At 39.0% G+C, this 19084-nt stretch overlaps 1 long non-coding RNA gene across 1 annotated transcript in view; it reads right to left on the bottom strand.

Annotated features, from left to right (window-relative positions):
• Positions 1 to 18435, bottom strand: part of LOC116790227 — a 92769-nt gene extending 74334 nt beyond the window's left edge. The window contains exon 1 of the long non-coding RNA XR_004358293.1: positions 18346 to 18435. This is a non-coding gene — a long non-coding RNA (uncharacterized LOC116790227). The remainder of the gene's footprint in view (positions 1 to 18345) is intronic.
• Positions 18436 to 19084: the final 649 nt, after the last annotated feature.

Raw genomic sequence — 19084 nt, 5'->3', positions numbered from 1 at the left:
CACATGGGCCAAGAACAGGATTTCACAGAAACTAAATTGAGAATGAATATCCTTCTAGAAAGATTTGCTGTACCATAAAGAACAAATCATACACCTTTTCACAAGAATTTTTGACTCAAGTTTACAGTTTGTGTCAAGTTAAGTTGACAGCCTTTGCTTCTGTTTGACCAGTGTGAAACTATCCTCCTGCAGTGTAGCTATCCTTAAAAAGTCATACTGAAACATATAAAATGTCCAGCTCCTGATCTCATGGAAATTAGTTTTTGAGGGCATCTCTGATAGCAAATGGAAGAAAAAAAAAAGAAAAGACAAAACAAATTTTATGAATAATTTCATTATAACTGTGGTCAGCTTTTTACACTGGAGTAGTTTAAAAAGTCCAAGGAGAATATGTTAATGCAACTAAAAACATTTAATGAAGAAACTGTTAACATGCAGGTACCAGGGAGGTAAGGATGATACTTGGACCTCAAGTGATCTGTGGCCTGTTCCTCACTGTGCAATGTATTTCCTATGCAAACCCAAATGGAATGAAGTACCTTCATTCCAGGTCCATAAATTTAGACTTTTCTCAGCCACTTCTATTCATGCTTCAAGCTATGTACATCTACAGTGTATTTCACAATAGGGGACAGATTTGAAACAGAGGAAAGTTGGTGTCTCCAAAGCAGGTAATACTATTACAGGCAAGTGGCACCATCACATTATGTCAAGCACGTATGTCTACAAAATCTTCTCCAACCAGAAGAGGGAGATCTATGGTTTGAGATCTCTGGACCAACAATTCATATGAATCACTTTGGGTGAGCTTAACTTGCACTTAATCATCCAAACCTGTACTGAGGTTCTGGGTAGCACCATTATGCACAGTCAGATATCTTTGGCTTTCCATGATGTAGGTTTTCCAGCTGTCATAAACCTCCACCCTCCACAAGCTCTTTATAGTACATAAGAAGGCTGGGCATGAAGATGGAATTGAGTCGTGATATAATGAAGTGTGGTGCCTGATACTATCAGGGCTTTTAATATTAGTCTCATTGCTGCAGGGTTTGAGCACTTCCAGCTGAAGTTGGGTGCTGGCATCATCCAACTGTCTGATAGAGAGACCTGCAGGCAAAGTTGTGGTTATAAAACTTGAGATGAGCAGATCTTCTATCTGTATAATGAGCTAATTAAAAATTAATTTAAACATAGTCTGTATAAAGTGCTGAAGCATATGATGTGGGGTATAATCCTATGCTGGATTTGACAACTCACAGCTGCTATTGCATATTCAGTGTTTTTGAACAGAATGATATGTTCCTTCTGCCAGACTCCAATGAGAATTTTCCCTCACTGAGGACTTCAGGATCTGACTCCAGGATGCAGATTGAATGGTTAGTCCACGTGATGATGTGCAGAGATAAGAGCTCAGATTTAGAGGTGGTTTAACTGTGTTTGCACAACCACGATGTTTCTTAGACCAATCAGCGTTCTAGAAAGCAGGCATGGATACATCCACTGTCCTTCCCACCATTCTTGGTTCCAGACCTCCTCATGCTGCACCAGCCTGTGTGTCTCAGCACTTTCAGTGTTGACATACCCATAAATAGGAGGAAAATATCTGTATTGGCAATAAGCACAAAATGTTTTTGCCTGTAAGGCACATAGGCCCCTGGGAACTATGTGGAAAGCTGAAAGGCAAGCTCTGATTGCTTTCCTCTGCCAGTGAATCTCAGCTGGGACACAGATATATGAGGTGTTGAGAAGTGGGGAAGCAGAAGTCAGGGTGGTAGGAGTGCACTCAGGAAGCCATGAAAGCTGGAAGAGCTCCTACAATTCTTGCTCTCTTCTTGGACCGCTATCTACCACAAGCCATAACTGAGCCCTGCCCCAAATCAGGTGCTAGTTACTATACTGCAGAGACACTGGAACTCGTGGATATTCCAATCTCTGCTCCTAGTAGCCAGGCCAAACCTATGATATTATGGTACAGCTTCCAAAATCAACTAGAGGAAGAGCTGTTCCCTTGCTCGTTTAACAATGATATTGAAATAGCCTAGAATGAGCAAATACTGCAATGGACTTAGAAGAAAATCTGTTTCAGTTTGAATGAGGACAACTGAATGGCTGCCTTGGCTCGAAGACTGAAATCCATATAACATGAGTCCAGCTATATGAAGCAAGATAGGAAAAAAAGGATCGCTTCTGAATATAATTACTCAATGTGATGATTTTTGAATCTGAAAACAACCACTATCACTGACAGTTCACTAAACATTGGTATGTTGCGAGTTTGTTTACTGTGTTAGTAAATAAAAAACTTTCTTTCTTGCCTAATAAGCCTGTTAATTAATCATAAGGAGATATATCCTAGAAACACGATTAGGTAAGAATTATGCATGGCCACACTTACTTTTGTGGTATTGCCAGGTAAAGAATCACTATGAGTCTTGATAGGAATAACCTCAAACAGTCTGAGCAAAACAAAACAGCAATTACAAAATAACTCCTTACTTACTAGAAAAAAGTCTTGCATATTTGGGAAGTTTTCTCAAACAGCAAGAATACATTTGGTCTTTACTCACCACCTTTATTCCGCCAGTGTTCTCAAAGCAAAAAAGGCTCAGGCGTGCCAGGACTCTCTCTGAGTTGCAGTGGAGGAGTCCAGGGATGGTGATTCTCTTGGAATAAGAAAGAGAACCATGAACAACAGGTAGCCTATCTGACCAAGACACACAATATTTAATTTGAAAAAGAGCCTTCCATTATTCCCTTAAAAACTCAGAATTAAAAAATTACCATAGAATAAACGCATTGTTTTACTGATTCTAGCCAGCTACTGTGTATTGCTTATTAGATTCTCAAGGGAGTTCACAAGAGGTAACTTCCCATAAAAGGGTGCATCTGTATGTTTCATCAGTAGTACTGTGACCAAGCTACCTTTGTTTTGTGCTACAAAGTATCTACAATGATTTTTCATAAAATTTCAAACTAATATAAAAATAGGGGGTTTTTATTTTTCCAGCATACTTATGTATATATCCAAAATGAAGACCATAATCATTAATTACAGCCCTCTACCCCAAAAGGACACTCCATAGAAAGGTCAGAGTTCATCTGCACAAGAGATGGAATTTCTTGTGGGCTTTTCAAGACTTCTTTACGAAGTAAGAAGTAACACTGAAAACAGTAACAATAAGTTACACTGAAAACCTTAGAATCTTTTGTTCTATGCTCATAGTGCATCTTCGTTTGCTTTATTGTAAAGTGGAATGACATGTATATGATATTAGAGAGATGACCATAGTACAAGAACATATACAGAGCAGAACACATAAGAAGAGATTGCATAAAACATTCCTTCCTCACATACACATGCCAAAGGTTTGGTAGTCCTGACAATGAGCTTAACATTTATCAGATGAGACCCAATTGATGTGTTCCCTGTTGGAACAGGTCAAATTTTTAATGATTGCCTGTTACAAAAGGATGAGAAGCAATACATTAACTGTTGAGCACAGTTAAAAAACTAAATCTCTTCATCATAAGAAGTAATAATCTCATGTCCATATCTCACACTTCAGACCTCTCTTTTGCATGTTTCCCTTATCACATGTATTGACTGGTACTTTGTACAGCCCATTCTTTAGTCATTTCTCCATAAAAATAAGATTTAAAGGATGACAAAATACACAACATGCCTATTCCTTCCTGACAATTTTATACACAGAGAAATTTTAGTAAAAAAAATTTGAATACCTGAATTCTCTGTTTGAATTTTTACACAGTTATGGTTAAGGATGTATTTGTTTTGCATGGTAAGGTTTTGGTAGTGGGGGAGGCTTCTGTGAGAAGCTGCTAGAAGCTTCCCCTGTGTCTGACAAAGCCAATACCAGCTGGCTCCAGGATGGACCCACTGCTGCCCACTAGCAAACATGGTAATGCTTCTGGGACAGCGCAGTTAAGAAGGGGGAAAACAACCCTGCACAACAACAACTGGGAAGGGAGTCAGTCAGGGTCCCCCCACTACAAAAAAATTCACCAAGAGATGTCTGGAGTTCTCTTGCAGTCCAAACTGTTCAACATGTAGGCTTATTACAACAGTTTGCCATAAGGAATAAGCAGAGCAAGATTCCATAGCAGTTAACTCACACTCGAGAACAACTTTGAAAATGCACAGTTCAATTACCATAAACAGAGTTTCCCCCAATCTTTTTTTTTGTGCTGCATCTGAAAGGAAACATTAAAATTATTTTACAGCAGATTTCTTTTTAGACTGTGGTTAGATACTTGGAGAGCAGTTGAATCTTGTGAAGGGTCCATGCAGCAATGACAAGAGGTCTGAGGTAGAACTTGATCAAAGACTTTGACTGTTACATGTTTCTCAGGCTCCCCTTCCGTAGCCTATTTTCAAATTAAAATCCTGCCTAGAAACACTCCTTCAGCTTATCTTTTCAGAAAATCCTTCTATGTGACAAATCCAAAGCACACAACTGCCAAGAACAGTCTTTTAGTTTCCACTTGCAGCAGCACCATTCTGGCATACTGGGAATGTAAAACAACAGAAGTATTTACAGGGAAGACTTTAATCACTTCAATGGATTGGGCTTTTTTATTTTGCATGTTTCTATACACATTAAGGATGTCTAAATGTTTCTTTTTTCTTCTCATTTGCTGAAGAAACCATCTAACAAACTGGGGTCAAAATGGAAAGGGTATAGATGCAGCTACAGTAAGGATGTGATTTCATGGTCAGCTTCATCTAGTTGAACTTTGAAGTACTACTGAAAGGGACAAACCTTCCTTTCCATGACCTCACCTGTCTGTCCTCCACGCTTTGTGTCACCACATGGAGTTGCAGGCCTCAGCAGTCAGCCAGATCCAGTCCCCAGTGCATCTGCACAGCTGGATGTGTGCTGCTGCTGACACAACACAAGGACAGGGGACACACACCCTTTCACTACCTTTTTGAAGTTTAGAAGGAGATTAGCCATGGCTGATACAAAACTACACCCGAGCATCACCCCTTTTTGGTGAAGAAAGGAAACAACAGATTCCCATGTTATTTGCCACACAACAACAAATCCAATTACTGATAAATAATTAGCATTTGGGATACCTGCATTTATGATATCATGGTCATTGATAATACAAAGGGAAAGAGATGTCAGAGAAATGTTTGTTTCAAGAGGTCAGACAACAAATGGAAAAATTAAACCAATTGAATGAAATTGTAATAGAAGTTCTATGGACAAGGAACTGTGAGGCTTGAACATTCATTTTTAATTACTTTCATCTTCATCTCAGAGACTACTACTTCCAAAACTATATTTAATATTGGTGTCATGCTAATTAGCATTACATGAAAAGCTGGCTTAGGAGGCAGATCTAAACCAAATGGTAGAATGGAAAAGGCAATATGCTAGTGGCTTCAGCAGAATTTGGATGAAGCCTTTAACGTTTTATTCTTCTGTTATCCATCCCCCAACGTCTGCTAAATACACAAGGAAGAAAGCAGAAAAACTTTAAGAGGTGTAAAAAGACAAGTCTAGGAAACTACAGAATGAGTAGTGCAAAGTCAACTTTTTTTTTTTTCAGAAACAGACATTCTCACTATTGAGGAAAGAGAGTAATCTAAACCCATACCAGAAGAATTAAATACTATGAGAAAAAGTGGCAGTTTCCTCTACTGCAGTTAGCACTGGCCATTATTAGTTCCATGATACCAGATTAGATAGATCACCACTCTGATCCTGAGTGACGACTTCTATCCAGCTCACTGCCCTTCACCTCATCACCAGTGGCACAGTGCCACAGGCTTTGATTCTGCAAGACATCGGGTTACAGACACCAGAGCTCTGTTCTGCAGTAGGATATACAACAGCAGTTCCCACGGCCATCACGAGGAGCTGCGTGGATACCTATTGCCAGGAAGGGTGGGGTGAGAGCACTTGGAATGCAACTACTGAAAGTTCAAGTCAACAGGTTTGGAAACTTGGCAAAGACAACGCAGACAAATAACTCAAGGTTTGCAGGGCACCCCCGTGACTAGTATAAATCAGATGAGTCCTGCTGAGTTCAAGAGAACCTGCCAATGACGACAGATGAGCACCCACTCCTTTGCAATGCGCCTCTGAATCCTGGTATCTGAACTGCTTGGATTTCATCCAGCTTTCTAGTGTTTCCTCTAGACCAAGAAGAAAACCATGCAAAACATTCTGCCATTCTTAACACGGTGAAAAATAAAATCACGTTTGATCATGGAAGTTGATCCTCCATTTTTGCACATTAGCAAAGATAGGAAGAGGAGATATAAAAAAAAAAAAATAAGGAACTTCCTCTCCTTCTTTCAAATCCCCACCCTCTAAGTGCTTTCCTGCTGCTGACAGAAATGAAAGTCAGGCCTGGATGAATCCAGCAGAGATACCCAGAGGCACCAGGGCATTGCTGGGCCCCTCCCAATGCCACACGGCAGTTCAAAGCCTTGAAAGGCTGTAGAACTCCCACCGTGCTGCAGTTCAGCTCCCCACCCAAAGAGCCATATACCTAGCAGTGTACTCTCTGATTCTCAGTGTTGTCTCCACTAGGGCAGTAGGTCCTTTTCTTCTCTGCCTTCTACCAGTATAGTCACCTACTGCCCTCGTGGTGCACAAACGATGAGCAGCACCTCTGCTCCTCCTGCTCATTGAACCTCCAGCCACAGGTCAGTGCCAGCCAAAGCTCTTTATTTGCTGAGCTTTACAGACTACTTCTGCCCCAGCTCCCTTTCCATTTGCTTGCTTTGACAGCTGCCTTTCTACACAAAAAGGTTGTCATAAGGATTTTTTAGACAATGGAGCCTGTAGTAAATGGGAGCCTTCACAATATCAGAGAGATCAAACGTCGTGCCTTGAGATGCAATGTCAGTCCATGCATGGTGTACACACACAGGTCAGCTGCACAATGTATGCACTGCTGTGCCCTGTGCTGAAGATAGCAAAATTGCTTTCCTGTATAGGCACAGTAGCTTTTTTCCTAGCAGCCACTACCACCTGTGACAAAAAAAGCACCCAGACGATGTGAAATAGTGGAGAAAGCTTTTCTGTAAGCTTTTCGTGTGGAGCATAAGACTTTGGTGGGCAGTTAGGACATTTGGCAACTCCTTCACTAGCTGTTGGGATTTGGAGATATCTCCATGTTCACACTGCAACAGATTGCTCAGTTTTGGACCTCGCAATCTGCAGGCCTACTGATCAAAATAAGTGTGAAATAAAGAGGTAAAATACAAATCAAACAAATAAGTCAAAAGCAAATCAAACCTTTTCAAAACTTTAAAGTGTTTCATCCAAGTTGAAGTTCACTCCTTAGCAGAGTAAGGACTCAGCTAAGGAGTTGTTGATTTAGCCAATATTTTGACAAGAGCAAATGATGGCTCCTAACTGCAAGACCCGGCTCTATTAATATCATCTTCCAAAATAACTGAAATTGTCAAGCATCTGGTCCAGCCTGTTACAGAAAGGCCAGTAGGGCCCAAACTCTGGATAGAGATTTGAATTTTACTGTATTTCAGGGTTGATGATGAGAGGGTTCAAATATGGTGTTCTAGGCTTCTCTGGTATATCTTCAGTAGAACAAACACAGTTCTATAACCCCATCATTTTCCCAAGATGGTGTTGTGGTGTGTGCTGTAGGGCTGGAAGGAGAAAGGAGCAGAGGAGGAGAAAGAAGGTCTTCATTCTTCCCTATTGCCCTTCTTCCTGTTTTCATGTCTGTTTATTCAGAAGATTGTCTTTCCACAAGCAAACAACTAGAGACAAGCTCACTCCAAATGTATGTTCTCTCATGTTTCAAGCACTTGCTCTGTTCTTGCTGAATGTTTAGTTACAGCATGAAAAATGGATATGTGGAATGAAGACATTTCCCCTTTGACTAGCACATTTGCAGAAGGTATGTCAAGGATCTGAGGCAAGGGGTATGGGCAAGCTTTCAAGAAAGTTTTTTCCCCCCCTTCTCCTTTGCTTGCTTATTGGAAGAGCAATAAATATCAAGCAGACAGACCCTTCTCACAGTTACAAAGCCTACCTGTAACTGAGCTGGATAATTAGCAGCCTTGAAGATGATATATGACTTTCATTACCCTTTGGGACTTGAGACTAAATGAGGACAGAGCTAATTGCCGTGCAAAGCAGTTTGGCATGAATGAGAAAAATGCAGGCGCTGTCTCCTGCCAAAAAAGGGCCCTATTGCTGCTCTGATCTCATGGCTGGTTTTTGCCGCAGGAGTTCACTTGGTGTCCATAAATCATGGTCTGCTTACAGCTGAAACTGCACTGAGTCATCAACATGCAATAAGCTGAGTGACAGATTCCAGCCTGACTACATTAGAACTTCAGACTTAGTCCTCCCCCCCCAACACTACCCGTACTTAACAGAAAATTAAACCCAGACTACACAGACATGAAGGCTGTGAGAAACACAAGGCTTGTTTACTTGACAATAGTTTTTTAAGACTGATGTTTCCAGGAAATAACATCATCCATTTTGAAAGGCTAGAGGGCCACAAGTACTGAATTTATAAAATGACCCACTGCTATAGCATTTGGTTTGTCCTTCCTCATGTAATTGTTGATTAAAATGTATTACCCTCCTTTAATGACCTAAAGTGGCACTTTGTCATCTCAGTTCTTATGGAGATAGATTTAGTCAGCTAACTGAGCAAATGTTTTGCTGCTCTTTAAAATTATGCCAGAAGAACCTGAAATTTGATTGCAAACCTGCTTCCAAAGTGACCTGGGGCATATTAACACCCATATTGTACCCTTAAGAAGTGTGGGCTTCTGGGGAACCTAAACCATGAGTGCAAAAGAGAGCCCTTGAAGATACTCTTTTCTCTCCCAATTCTGTTTTACAGAAGATATTTTGCTTTTCCCTAAAGGTACCTTAGGTCTATTTTTTTTTAAATGGAAGAGATTGTGCTGAATTTGCAATATGGTATCCTGTCAGATCGTAATCAATTAGCCCACATCAGCTCAGTATAAGGCAGATACCAATTTAACTCACAGAGCTAAGCCTTCTGATTTTCTCTAAGGGCAGTCACATAATTCATTCTTTGTAGTGCCAAATTATATTTGACATTTAATTTAAAACTCAAGGTACCATAATGCAAAATCTCACTAAAAATAATGGTGATAAAGCAGAGGAACATTTCATTTGACAGTGAGGATTTTTTTCAGCTTATTTATGCACCCAAACTTTTCCCCTCACCCACCTTTCAAAGCCCCAAGCTCAGGAGTCCTGGTTATCCAGGCTATCACTTTCAAGTGATTTTTGCTCTACAGGTGCTTCCATCCAGTAAAAGGAGACTTGAAGGTGAAGCAAACAAGCTGGCTACTGGTCACCTTTTGGTGGGTGAGCTCTCTTCTCCTCCCCTCGTTGACACATAAGCTCAACAACTTTTCACATATTCTTGCTGCTGTAGCTGGTAGAAAGAAATGTTTCAATAAAGTGGCTGGGCTAATCGGAATGGCTGTGTGTGGACTGGGGAAGGGGAAGTCAGCCTGAAAAACTGAGTTTCTTACTTTTAGAAGACCCAACAAGAAAAAATAAAGTTTACTGGCTTCCTTCACCATTCTCTGCCATGCAGTAACTCCATTCACAGAGACCTGGCATAATGGAAGTCTGTTGGTTCATGAAGCATACCCAGACTGACAATGCTAGTTCATGCAGAGATGATAAGAAAAACTTGAGGTTCCTCTCCTTTCTTGAAATGTGCAACACACTGTGAATCCATAGGGAGTTCTAGCCATGGGCTCAGTCAGCACTTCCAGTAACAGTCAAACTCTAATAAAAATACTACTTGGAAAAACCATGCAGCTGTCTCTGTCAAGGTGAGTGGCTTGTAGGGACTGACTATTTCTGCTGCTAGTGTGGAAAATGCTAAGCAGCCAGTGATCTGCCTGGCTAATCCAGAGCAGCTCTATGAGAAGCGAAAGTAATGGATAACAGCAGGCTCTGCATTGCTGAGACAATACCATATAGCAATGAGTAGGTTGGTAGTGCAATCCTCCTGAGAGTGACTCAACTTTTGTCCCGTCAAAAACCAGCTACTACTTTGCAATAAAAAGAAGCAAATGTCTAATGTTCTCATCCTTTATGTGCCAGACTAGCTCTAGGGGAAAAAAAAACTCATCACTGGTCCAACATGCTTCACAACATAAGATGGATGACTTGAATTCTGGGATGTTAGGTCTTACTGTGGATTTCAACCCCTTATTGAGATGAATACAGTCCAGGGCTAAACTCTGATAATTTTAGAGTGACCTGTAGGCCTCTGGTTAGGCATTCTTGCTTTATTTCACGTTTGCACCTAGGTGCATGCATATGCTACCGGGAGTCAAGCTCAAAACCTTGCCCATGTGAATGGAACCATTTCTTTTAAGTACTTGCTATATGCTCTACATTTATGCTATAGAATACACAAGTTATGACCTGGGGTATGAAATGTGGACAGGAAAAGAAGTTGCTGTGTACTAGAGTGAGAGAGTACATTACCAGCATACTTGGAAATGAAAGAAACTGTATTTGATGTTAATACAGTGTGTCTGTGTGACAGCTTTAAATTAGTGAAACAACTGTCAGGGTATAACATTGCTGTAAGATTTTCCTACATTCCATCAAATTCCATTGTGGAATACAAAAGCACAAACCCAAAAACTTCTCGAAAGTAATGCTTCAGCATTATATAACACAGAGAGCTCCTTTCTATGGGATGTATCCTGTAATTCAGCTCTTCCAGACTTCCTGAACTGAGACTGTATTAAGACCTTTATTTTCAATAGCAAGGATTTTGGTTTTTAATTGTATGGGCAAGAATACCTTTCACAAGTCTAGCTAATTGCTTTCTTAATCTTTTATAATATACTCCAGCAAAGAGGTCCACAGTTTATTAATAATTTTTATGTGAAAAAGCACTTCTATTTGTTTAAGCACTATTAACAATTTGAAGAAACAGAGATTAAGTATTCCCTATTAATTTTTCATACAATTTAAGATGGTATCAAGAGGAATTTTGCAGCCTTCACACCTGTATTTCTAAGCCCATTTTGTTTCACCTCTTCTCATATGGAAATCTTTCCAGAAACTTGCTCACTGCTTGTACCTTTTCTAAATCTTGTATATAGGGTCTTTTTGAGTTGAGGGTAAGGTATACCTTTTAAGATGTTAACCTGTTATAGATTCGTATCATTCACTTCGTATTCAGTATTGTCCCAGAACTTTTTGCACTTGTGTAGGTACACCTATAACTGCTCACCAACTTAATAGCAGTATTTTGGCACACAAAAATACAAGTGCACAAAATCTTTATAATATTTACACCAACAAAAGATTATGCATCAAGTTCTTGAATAAACTCAGCTTGACAAATATTTTTTTCAGAATAGTTTGAATGTTTTCAGAAAGGAAATTAAGAAAGTGCTCATGCAATTGTATTACTGTAAGTAAGCTGGATTAGCTAATGGCCATTTTAGTAGCCTATTTATATCACTAAGTTTTTACTATTGCAGAGACAGAAGCTTTAAAAACAAGGAATACTTTAAAATTGTAGTAAAAAGTGCACAGACAGTAAATACCTAGATTGGAAACCTGACATCTTGTACTATGAAGCATCTTTAAATGGAAGTGAAGGGATAAGGGAATTGACTGAGATTTCAGACCTTCTGTTACTTAAGTTGGTTCCAAATTTTGAGAACTTAAACAATTTCACTGAAAAATAAATGCATAAATAAGAGTCTAACTTAAATTTATCTTTTGTGAAAGTCTTAATCTCTTTTCATACATAGGATTTAGCATTTTGCTTAACAAGTAGTCTATCAAATATGGAGAACTGAGTTCAGAGTCCTTGCATTCAATAAGGAGCTGCTTTTTAATTACACTGTGTAAAAATATTAGTGATAAAATCCCCTTATAAATACAAACAGAAAACTAAATCATAGGGTAGGAAGCCATAAGGAGTGGAATGCAGAGAGGATAGAAAGAGTGGATACAAATGATCTTGTGACACACACTATAATTTCTGGAGAAAATTCTACTTCAATTTACAGCGATGTAAAGAAGGCCCAGAAATCAGCTTGTTTCCTCCTCATTTAAAATACTGACAGACAAATAGATTAGGGGTTTTTTGAATCCCTTATCATACGAGATTTTATAATTAATAGCACAGACATATTTGTCACCATTCTTAATCGTGGATATTTGTGCAAAAATTTCAGCCAGCTCTATTCTGCTCCAATTTAAACTCATTTAAATTCTTGCTAGCTCCATTGTGGAATAACTCTCCACACAATTTAAACCTGTGTTTGACCACAATTCTGGGTCCTTACCTTGAGAAGCATTTTTGAAAGCACAAATAGCAATCACTTAGAACAATTTGAATTCCCTGCCTAGTGTCCGTCCATCCAATCTGAGGAGCTGTGGTACCTTATGTTTCTTGTCACTGACCAAAATATTTCTGAAATTCCAATTTAATTAGCAGTGCAATATTCCAAGTACTGTAAGAAGCTAAATCCTGATTGTCAAATAGGATAAGCAGGGGTTGCTGCTGCTCCATATGCAATAAAAATAAATTCCCTAGACAAAACCAGTAAAGTTTAGATTGACAGATAACAAAAGATGAAAAATAAAGGCCTTTTTTTTTTTCTCACTTTATAGTTTAGGAAACAAAAGCTGAGAGAGAAGAAATGTTTTTCCCAAGATTGCCAAGACTAGGCAAAACAAGGACAAAAATTGAATCCAGATTTCTTCAGACTCATTATGGATCCTGTATCGCAGGACCATTTTGCTCAGTAAATGAATGGTAATCACAGCCTGACCAGCAGCCTACTGAATTCAACAGGAAGAGCTCCTGCTATTTCCAAAGGGGATTTTGATCAGAGTTCATTGGTTTACTCAAGGAATAGGCAAAAGAACCCTGCAGCTAGAATAAAGCTGAAGAGGTGCCACAGCAGACTTCTTTTTTAAGGCATCTCTAATTCATTGGCCATGAATAATATAATATTCATGGAGTCCCATCTGGTGCTCAGTTTTGTGTATAAAAATACTTTGCATTGTTGGTCCAATAATTCCAACTAAAACTGGTAAAGTGATATACAGGTCCTTGAAAAGAGTAGTGGGATAAAACAGAATAACAAATTGAATAAAGGAGAAAAAATAAGCTTGCTTTAGTCTGTAAGGAATACAATTGATGCCTTTTAACCTTACACATAAGTTCCACACCATTGCTTTTTAAAATCAGCTGAAAATCATTTAAAATCAAATTGATTTTGGCTTTTACATTCAGATGCACTTCAGCTTTTCATTTACTGGCCTATACAAGTAATGTCTTCAGCCAACCTGTGTTTAGAATGGGTTGAAAATCTGCTTGTATGCTCACATGCTCCTGGAATTTTCTCATTTCCATTTCACTCAGACCCAATCACGATCAGATTAACTTGCTGGGGAATATGTCAAGAGGCTGATTTCATGGGTGTTTTAGCAAAGAAATGGTTCCTAATATAGTGAAACATTTTTTGCTTATAAAACGCTGTCTATTGCCCATTTTGTGTCAATAAATGGGAAGACAGAGAATCAGAACTATTCATATTTATTCTGAAGAGCTCTTTTCTCCATCACATGTAGACCCATAATCAATCACAAAAGAAATGTAAAATCACAGGAAAATATTTTCTAGTTTATATCTGCTTCCTTCCACTAAAAAATCTGGACTATCTGTAGCCTTCCACGAATGGAGTGATAGGGTAGGCTCCTGAACTGGACAGTCTTCTGTTCACCTGCTGCCATCCAACTGTGGATCATTTGGATTGGACAACTGCTATCTGAACTGACATTTAGTCATCCAGTCTGAGAGAAAGTATGCTGAAATGATGCAACATAACACACTATCAAGGCTGTAATAGGACATAGAACACCTGCCATTGACTTGGCTACAAAGGATAAAATGCTCTGAATTGCTTTGTTTTCAACATTCTCTTCCCCATACTCCTCACATGTCCATCTTTACTTAATCTGTCACTGATGCTTTAAGGAGAGAGGAATGGCATGGTTGGAGAACAGGAAAATGTGAAGCAGATGCCCAAGTTCTATTACTGACTGTTGGTGACTGGATAAGCTGTTTATAGCATTGTATCAAATTCATTGATCTAGATGGCTTAGTTTTAGGTTTCCAAACTGAGAAGATATACACTGTCTGCTTTCCACTGTGAGTCAGTACTTCAACACTTATCTTCAAAAAAGAGTTAGAATGAGTCTGCAATCAACGTGGTAAATATGCCTCAAGCTCTGCATCTAAAAACTCAACACTTACAATTAAATGGTATCATTAAAATATTGACTGTAAACTCACAGTAACTCAATTTACTTCCCTGTAAATGAGAAATTAAAAATGCATCATGAGGAGAGATGCTGTGAGTTCAATCAAAGCTTTAAAGACCTGTGCAAATCTCAAATACGAAGTCAAAAATCCAGGTGAAAATATTACATTGCAGAGATGATGAATGGGAATGGAGTGGGAGGTTATATAACCTGATAATATCAAGGATCTGAAAGAACTTAAACTATTTAACTATTCAGCAGTGAAAAGAAGTCAAGGAGGATCACTGCAGACAAGGACTGGAGAGACAATATAGAAACTGACTTTTGCAGGCTGACATTCCGCTTCAAAGAGTATTAGCACTAGAGAGTGGTTACAAAACTATAAGTCTTTAAGAACATGTCTGATTTAATAAATATTTACTAAATTGTATAAGAATTGCCTGGCATCAAGCTATAAATATTAAATTGCAATGTAAATGTTAAAAGAATGATGTTTTTTCAAATAATCAATTTAAGATTATAAGAATTTTTGGATTAAACATAAAAAATAATAATAAAAAATCCCTGAAAGTCAAACAAAAATCCTGACAGTTAGATTCCAAAAGAACAATCCACTCAGAGCTCCTTTCATGTGCCAAAAACTATTATTTATATTGTTTATGCACTTTCATCATGACAGCCCTAACACTGAGCAGAGTAGATAGAGTCTAACAGTTACCACATTAGAGAAAAAAAGCTCTCAAAAGGTAATAAAGTGAAGTGACACTACATTTTTGGATCTTGGGAGATGTAAGGCCATTCTGATATTCTGTTTATATTGATTATTTTATACTGTTTAATGAATTCCCGCACTCTCTCTACAAAAAAGGGTTGGCTCAATGAATAGAGCCTGCATTTAAAGGAACCATCCTATTAAAACTGGTTTTGTTTGTGCCTGGAGAATCAGAACAATTCCAGACAGTTTGTTTTATATTTCACTTGAAAGCTCCCATTCCATTAGTATGACATTGTTTCTGAGACAAAGCTTAACCAGAGTGTCTTTCCCCTTTAAAAGGTAATGACACCATCTAAGCAAAAATAACAGTGGGGGAAAAAAAGACCCCCATTATAGCAAACTGTGGTATTAATGAAATTCTGTTTGTATTAAAATTTTCTTTCAACCCCAGTCTTCCAGTTCAGGGGGATAGTGTCAACCTGTCAAACTTTTAATCAAGAGCAGTTCATTGATGCTTCCATTATGTCAAAAAGTCTCACCTAGGTGACTTCAAGGGGATATAGCAGGTCTGACTTTCTCAACATCCAAGGCTATGAATTTTTCATTTCTCCCCCCCCCCGACTTTTAATTTCTAGCATATGTATGTGGATACACACAGTGTATTTTTTATTGCATGAAATCTATAAATAGTGTACATTCAATAAAGCTGTAAACTCAAGAGAATAAAAAACATAGATAAAAGAAAGAATAATTTCTTAATTTTTAGGTTGGCAAAAAGGATCTATTTAGAGGACTGAAATATATGCATTCAGAAAGTCTTTTAAATGACAGCTACTGCAGCCCAAATTTCACAACACAGCATCATGATTCACAATCTAGAATCTCCCTAGAAAATATTTCACTGAGGTGTTTTATTTGCAGACATGCTGATATTGAGGATATAATTCAGCCTACTAAAGAATCCTTACTTAATTGTATAGAAGTCAAATTTGGGGCCAGCTCCCAACTTTCTGCTGTAGCTGCTTTCCAGCAATCAGCAAGACTGAAGTGTACAAAAAGTCAGTTTAATGAAGTACCTGTACCATCATGCTCTGTTGGTAGAATGCTTGATTTGAAAAACAAAAACAAAAAACCCCACATGGCATCTTTACAATGCCTTCCTCTGCAGCTTATCACTTACTAACCTGCCACAAGTGAAGTTATAAGGGAAATGTGACTAGGAAAAACTCTCCCTGATTTCAGGGAACCAAAATGATTTCTAAAGGGTGTTAAGAAGATGATGGTAACTGATAACAGCCTTAAGACAGTTCTGATTTCCATCTCAGTACCGGCATGGTACATGGCTGACCCTGTGTGAAAGACAGAAACTTTTCATGCTGTGTGCTGCAGACAGAAGACAATTTCCAAGGAAATGTAAAGTCCTGCTAGGTTCTCAATTCAGTCCTGCAAAAGTTTGACTGAACTTCTGTAACAGACCTTCTGCTTCTACAGTTTATACCATAATCAGGAACAAAGCCATATTTTTGCATTCACAGTAATATTCATTATTTAGCAGAAGTACAGTGGAAGTACAGAGAGATGAGTTTTGACTAAAAATACTTTGTTACTTCATGATCAGGAAGTGAAGTCAGGAAAAATTATGATAACCTGAAGGTATGGTTAAAGCAGCCTCCAGATCTTGTGTTTTTAAATAAGTTTGCAATGGCATATTAATGGGGAGTGTGTTACATAATCCATCTAAATAATTTACTCTTCACTCTTCCGCCAAAGGAAAAATTCTCATCCAAACAGTTTGGTGGGTTTTGTTGGGTTTTTTTAAACGTATCATGTATAATTACAAGATGACTATATGGGTCATTTATAAAGCCAAACTACAAGACCAGAACTCTCGTAATGTGAAATGACCAGCTAATTACAAGACTGGTTTAAATTATGTTCCTAGGTATTACTTGTTCTTTCCAAAATGGGCTGGATATCTGTACTATTTATTCAGCCCCAAAGACCAATTTCATTCTTGCAAACATATTGCACATTTAAAATGTAGCAAGGTTTAAATCATCCAAGCTTATTGTTTTAACTTCCAGCATTTCATTATTCTACTTAATGGTTTGCACATTGTTTTACACACGTACGATATAATGTTATTGCATGATGTCAAAAAAAAAAAAAAAAAAAAGTCCCTGTCCCATTTGCTTCCAAAAGAGATGAGAAGTGATGGGACAGGAGACCTAAAACACAGAGGTGTTTCGCCTACAGACAGGAAAAGCTGAAGGTTGTTCAACATATGCTTAATTGGGAAGACACATGTTAGGAGTATTAGCAGCATATATACATCTGAATTAGTTCGCCCTTCAAGATTGGATTGGCAGAAATATAAAGAGATATAAAGAAACTGAGCCAGCCCAATCTTTCTCTCATCGTAGTTAACTGGAACGTTGACAGCTTTGACTGGGCCAAGAGAAGGCACTAATTTAGGCCCTGTGGCTTCTGCACTGGAGCAGGTTTTATAGCTGGGGATCATAGCTTTGAGAGACCCATCGAGGAGGGGTAAGGTACTAAAGGTGCCAGGTGGTCCCTTAAAACGTAGAGGAATCACAGAATATGCTGAGTTGGAATGGACCCATAAGGATCATCAAGTTCAACCCTTAGTCCTGCACAGAACTCCCCAAGGGTCACACCATGTGCCTGAAAGTACCATCCAACTCTGGCAGGTTTGGTGCTGTGACCACTTCCCCGGGGAGCCTGTTCCAGTACCCAACCGCCGTCTGGGTGAAGAACCCTGCAGGCTCTGACACCGCTTCCTTCTCTCCCTGGGGAACCTCAGGTGGCAGCACCTGGGGGTCAAGAATCACATCGGAGTGGTTTATTTCATGATCTCTAGGACTGCAGGTGCCACCGGCTAGAGAGATGGATGTTCTTTTGTGTGCAATACAAAACCTGCTTTTTCACAAAAATATTTTTACCAAATATTTCCACAAAGCATATCCAGTGAAGCACTGTATCTGCAAAGCTGTTTAAGGATGGGTACTGCCCTCAGTTGCTCCTGTTCTACTTGCCTTGACCTGTTGCATCATGTTATGAGATATCAAACTTCCATCATGTTCCATTTTAGAAGTGATTACACTTCATTGGTGGGCAAAGTTGCTGCTTGCTGTGTGTTTGTGAGGTTTGATTAATTAGTGCTTATGAAGTGCTTTGAAATTCTTGTATGAATGATGTTACAGAAACACTGAATATTGCTGGTGCTATACAGGCAGGTACACGATTAAAGATTTGATGTTGTAAGGTGTGGCTGGGCTTTACCTTCTCTTTGGGAAAATGTTCTGGTTTCCTCTGAATTCCCTCTGGCAAGCTAGTTCAGTCTTTCAACCAAACCAAACCAAAACACGTCAATCGTCCTAGGGTAGGGAAAAATAATAAAAAAAAGATTAGATGAAGGGTATTTCTGAGAACTCATTGCCTGTCTAGGATATTGCACCTCTTGGTGGTCTGATAAACTTCAAGGGCACCTTGGTGATTAAGTTTATTCTCAGACTAACTGCATTTTCTTCAACTTTTTTTTTTTTTTTTAATCAACTAGAGGTCTTTTAATTGCTTTCTCCTCTGGGTGTTTTACGTAGACACCTGACTGCCTGCTAAAGTATCCTCCTTAAGCATCTTTATCTGTGATATCCTCTCTTTGGCTAGAGAGACCCACCTATCCCCCTCCCCAATCTCTCCTGCCCAAAGGGAGCTGTTACATGTTGTATCCCTTTTCATCATTTCCGACTATGAACCCGACAGCTCCCATCTGCTCTGGGAAACACAGCTCCCCATAGGTGATCCATTCTCGGCCAAGGCAGGAAGCTGTAGGGCTCAGCCCACAGCCAGCCTTAGAAGACCCAAGCAGAACATAATTATTGCACAGGCTTACCTGTTTAAAGATTTGTCCAACTTGCTCATTGCCGCTATACTTGGCTGTGGCCATTACCACACTGTTGTAGCCCTTCAAGAACGTGTTGCTTCATAAAGCAAAGGCCAGGATTCCTGCCCAACACACAGG

This window comes from Chiroxiphia lanceolata, chromosome 8 (genome assembly GCF_009829145.1).
Source record: "Chiroxiphia lanceolata isolate bChiLan1 chromosome 8, bChiLan1.pri, whole genome shotgun sequence".
Classification (NCBI taxonomy): domain Eukaryota; kingdom Metazoa; phylum Chordata; class Aves; order Passeriformes; family Pipridae; genus Chiroxiphia; species Chiroxiphia lanceolata.
The sequence above is the reverse complement of the archived record's forward strand: the minus strand, read 5'-3'. Positions and strand labels throughout refer to the sequence as shown.